Consider the following 6,083-nt stretch of genomic DNA (forward strand, 5'->3'; position numbering starts at 1 on the left):
AGCCGCTCGGCGCTAAGCCCCGCCCCCTTTCTGGGACGCGATCATGCCGGATGTGTTAACTCTTCACATCCGGGATGATCGCTCTGTCCCATAGGGCCCTGTGATATGCCTTGCGGGGACGCTGCGTCCCCGCAAGGTGTACGGACATGCTGCGATCTGAAAAGATGCGCAGCATGTCCGGAGTCGCAGGGCCGCCGCGTGCGGGTTTCCACGCATAGTGGAGACGGGATTTCATAAAATCCCCTCCACTATGCTGGAACATCTGGACGCTGCTTGTTTGACGCTGCAGCTCTGCGCAGCGTCAAACAAGCAGCGTTTCATGACCGTGGAAACATACCCTAATGAAAACGCCATTCTAAAAAACTGTGTGTGAATCCAACCTCATGTGACATAGTGATTTTGTATTTCAGTTACATTGGTGTCAAGGAACTTTTTTAAACCAAATCTTATGCCCCGATAAAATAATAAAGCCTATACTCACCTCCGCCGTTCCCGCAGTGTCAGCACTCGCTCTCCCCGGGGCGATGATGCAGTAGAATGACACAATGCCCAAATAGCGCTGGCATCACTGTCTCCGCCTGAACAGTAAGAGGACGTCCGGGCTGCAGCTGATCCCTGACTTCCTCTTTTGTCCGGAGACAGTGATGCCAGCGCTATTTGAGCTCCAGCTTCACGTGTCACAGCACCGCCTCACAGCCCCAGGGAGAGGGAGTGCCAACACCGCGGGAACGACAACAGCACGGGAGGTGAGTATAGGCGGCTTTATTTCTTTATCTGTGCCAAACACTTGTTTTAAAAAGGGGTTTTCCTAGTAGTGGACGACCCCTTTAAATGGAAAAAACGCTCAACAAAACGCTTGAAACACTCTTCCTATTTACTTCTATTGTAAAGCGACTTGCTGTTTACACTTTCAGTCTCTTGATAGTTTTTAATCTACTTCAGGTATTTCAAGTGTTTAAAAGAAGTGACCTGTCAATTCTTCAGACTTTTTTCGCTATGACGCCGCTCCATACTTACAGTAGAAGTCAATGCAAAGACTTCAAAAATGCCACAAAGTCACAATTTTTTTTTTTTTACAATTTTGTGTTTGAGACTTTTTTGACTCATAAAACACTAACATTTTATTAATTGCAAAATGGATTTTAAAAAATAAGAAAATTGTTCCTGAAAAACTCTTAAAGAGAATCTTTTACCAAGTTTCATGCTGAATTGGACACATGATATAATAGTAGCTGCTGAGCAAAAAAAACCAAAAACCCTTTTCTTATTTTGCCACTTTGTTGCGAAGAAATTAGGAAAATATTTGTCACGTAATGAGTTAACACCCACTTAGATTTTTTTAAAAAGTTATTGAACAGTTTTCCCTTGGGGACGTGTACTTCTCCTTGTACGATGCTGATCAATCATAAGCAGGTAGCAACACTCAATGAAAATAACATACCCCCTCCATAGCATAGCACAGGTTTATTAATGAGTGAGATGTAATGATACAGCCGTGATCTCCTGGTCTAATCTTCCGCATGAGTCACTGTGATGGGAGGGGCAGTATACCTGAGTTTAGCTGTGCCACATTACAAACCCTCCAATCCACTCCTAATTACTGAGTGTGTCACACTTATGTCTGCTGTGCTGAAGCAACTTTTACTCACTCGGCGGTGAGATCAGAGCTGGTTGTCATTGCAACTCACACCTGTCTCGCCTACCTGTTCTGGACTACCCTTTTATGAGGTGTAATGACACCCTGATGTGATCTCACTGCAGAGTTAGAAATTTAACACAGCAGATATAAGTGTGATTACTGACACATGTCTGGACAAGCAGGAGAGGCAGTACAGCAGAGCTGACAGTGCTGGGAGAGGAAAACTGATAGAAGGGTTTGTAATCTAACACAGCTAAACTCAGCAACGCTGTCCCTCCACACTGACTTAATGCCAGAGGTCAAACCAGGAGATCAGAGCTGTAACTGTACAAGTGATACAGATGAGAAATCTGCTTCAAGATGTGGTGGAGGTGTGTTCTTTCCTGAGTGTTGCTGCCTGTTTATGATTGGACAACATCATGCAGGGAGAAAAGTACACCCCCCAGTGAAATCTCACACCCAAATGGAATTTCAAAACATTATCTCATTAGGTGCCAAATGCTTGACTGCTAATATCTCTGCAACAGAGAAAATGGAGAGAAAACTCTGATAACACCCAATTGGTGCCAATATTTCTGTAACAGAGTGTCAAAAGAAAAACATTTTATCTATATATATGAGGCATCAAGATTACTCGCTAATCCCACCCCCTGCACAGTAGCTCCGCCCCCACACATCACCACACATAATCCCGCCCCCCACCCCATTATTACACACAATCCTGCCCCCACCACATTACCACACACAATCCCGCCCCCCCACCACATTACCACACACAATCCCGCCCCCCCACCACATTACCACACACAATCCCGCCCCCCACCACATTACCACACACAATCCCGCCCCCCCACCACATTACCACACACAATCCCACCCCCCACCACATTACCACACGCAATCCCGCCCCCCCACCACCTTACCACACACAATCCCGCCCCCCACCACGTTACCACACACAATCCCACCCCCCACCACATTGCCACACACAATCCCGCCCCCCACCACGTTACCACACACAATCCCACCCCCCACCACATTACCACACACAATCCCGCCCCCCACCACATTACCACACACAATCCCGCCCCCCCACCACATTACCACACACAATCCCGCCCCCCACCACATTACCACACACAATCCCGTCCCCCCACATTACCACACACAATCCCGCCACCACCACATTACCACACACAATCCCGTCCCTCCACCACATTGCCACACACAATCCCGTCCCCCCACCACATTACCACACACAATCCCGCCCCCCCACCACATTACCACACATAATCCCGCCCACCCACCACATCACCACACATAATCCTGCCCCCCACCACATCACACATAATCCCGCCCCCACCACATTACCACACACAATCCCGCTCCCCCACATTACCACACACAATCCCGCCCCCCACCACCTTACCACACATAATCCCGACCACCACCACATTACCACACATAATCCCGCCCCACCACATTACCACACATAATCCGGCCCCCCCACCACATCACCACACACAATCCCGCCCCCCCACCACATTACCACACATAATCCCGCCCCCCACCACATTACCACACATAATCCCGCCCCCCACCACATTACTACACATAATCCCACCCCCCCACCACATTACTACACACAATCCCGCCCCCCACCACATTACCACACACAATCCCGCCCCCCACCACATTACCACACACAATCCCGCCCCCCACCACATTACCACACACAATCCCGCCCCCCACCACATTACCACACATAATCCCGACCACCACCACATTACCACACATAATCCCGTCCTCCCACCACATTACCACACATAATCCCGCCCCCCCACCACATTACCACCCACAATCCCGCCCCCCACCACATTACCACACATAATCCCGTACACCCACCACATTACCACACATAATCCCGCCCCCCACCACATTACCACACATAATCCCGCCCACCCACCACATTACCACACATAATCCCGCCCCCCACCACATTACCACACTTAATCCCGCCCCCACCACATAAAAATTACCACACATAATCCCGCCCCCCCACCACATTACCACATATAATCCCGCCCCCCACCACATTACCACACATAATCTCGCCCCCCACCACATTACCACACATAATCCCGCCCCCACCACATTACCACATAATCCCGCCCCCCCACCACATTACCACACATAATCCCGCCCCCCACCACATTACCACACATAATCCAGCCCCACCACATTACCACACATAATCCCGCCCCCCCACCACATTACCACACATAATCCCGCCCACCCACCACATTACCACACATAATCCCGCCCACCCACCACATTACCACACATAATCCCGCCCCCCCACCACATTACCACACATAATCCAGCCCCACCACATTACCACACATAATCCCGCCCCCCCACATTACCACACGAGGCTCCATCCCCACACATTACCACACGAGGCTCCGTCCCCACACATTACCACACGAGGCTCCGTCCCCCACATTACCACACGAGGCTCTGTACCCACACATTACCGCACAAGGATTCGTCCTCACACATTACCGCACGAGGCTCTGTCCCCACACATTACCATACGAGGCTCCGTCCTCACACATTACCACACGAGGCTCCATCCCCACACATTACCACACGAGGCTCTGTCCCCACACATAACCATACGAGGCTCCATCCCTCCACATTACCACATGAGGCTCCGTCCTCACACATTACCACACGAGGCTCTGTCCTCACACATTACCACACGAGGCTCCGTCCCCACACATTACCACACGAGGCTCCGTCCCCACACATTACCACACGAGGCTCCATCCCCACACATTACCACATGAGGCTCCGTCCTCACACATTACCACACGAGGCTCCGTCCCCACACATTACCACACGAGGCTCTGTCCCCACACATTACCACACAAATCCAGTTTTCTTCTGATTTTATACTGTGAATAAAATGTATTAGTATTATTCTGATTTTTAATTATTATTATTGTTATTAACTTTATTTTAAGTTAATTTACCACCTGCGTAAGCGCTATTGAATGTTGTCATTATTTACTTTAGTTTAATCACTAGTTGCGTTAATTAGATAGCAAAGAGCATGCCGAGCGTTAGCTGGCTGGAAACAGCTAGTTATTTATATGAAGCAGTGACACTCGAGTTGGGAAATCCGCCGGCCAGTACATGCATTGCCTTCTGATCTCGGTGTGATTTCTATTGTAGTCTGACTGCACCCATAGAGTGAAAGATAAAGCCGCAGCTGGTATGGCAATCTATTATTCCTCTTATTATTGAAACACTCATCTAAGTAACACATGCATGTTCATGGTGACATTGAATGCAAAAGATGTCAGCTGATTAACTTCTGATCACATTTTTTATATCCCTATCTCTGGTCTTTTCTAACGCAGAACTTTACTTTCTCTGCAAAGACATAGTATTTAAAATATACCTGTCCCTTCACATAAAAACAGTAGATAAGCTTGGTTCTGCCGCCCACATTCCCCACAAGAGGGCAAAATTGCTTTTGGCATACATAGTCTTACATGTCCGTGATCTCATGCTCTCTTACTTTGCCATGCACTCTTTTTAAGTGGAGGATTCCATTTGATCAGCATTCTGACAGCACTCTAGGTGCTGTAACTTCCTTTTTTCCCCAATTGTCAGTATGCAGTGCTCTTGCCATTGACCAATGCCTTGCCTGCCCTGAAATTAAAACCTGCCTTTCTTTAGTGCCTCCCTTCAGGTTGACAGACAGGAGAGCAGAAGCAGAAAGGAAAAGACACTATGTGCACCTGTTGCGGATTGAGGTGCTGAATTTTCCGCACAAAATCCGCATCTCCTGGCAGAAACCGCAGGTGTGGATTTGCCGTGGATTTTATGTGGATTTTGTGCGGTTTTGATGCGGCTTTTATGCGTTTTTTACCCCTGCGGATTTCTATTATGGAAGGGGTCAGAAACGCTGCAGTTCTGCACAAAAGAAGTAGCATTCTACTTCTTTTGTTCCGCAGCGGTTTTCATGGGGATTTTTCCGCACCATTAGCACATCCTTTTTTTTCACATTGATTTACATTGTACTGTAAATCACAGTGCGGATCTGCAGTGTTTCTGTGCGGAAAAATCCGCTGCGGATCCGCACTAATTCCGCATCGTGTGCACACAGCCTTATAAGACACCGAGGGATCGGCACTTTATAGTGCTATTTTCTGGGTGGTTGAGACAACTAAGTTTTTAAATAAAAAGATTTGCAGAGATATTAAGAAGATTTTAAGAAATTACTCAGCACTGACTTTTGGATCCATTTCAATTAAGGTCCAACGTTGACTTTTTTTGTCACTCTTATCCTTTCTGCATATTGCATTCCATTTTAATTCTGAACAGAGCAGATTCTCACCCAGAAACATTTTACTGAGTGATCGTTGGTCTG

Source organism: Ranitomeya variabilis, chromosome 3, assembly GCF_051348905.1.
Source record: "Ranitomeya variabilis isolate aRanVar5 chromosome 3, aRanVar5.hap1, whole genome shotgun sequence".
Taxonomy (NCBI): Eukaryota; Metazoa; Chordata; class Amphibia; order Anura; family Dendrobatidae; genus Ranitomeya; species Ranitomeya variabilis.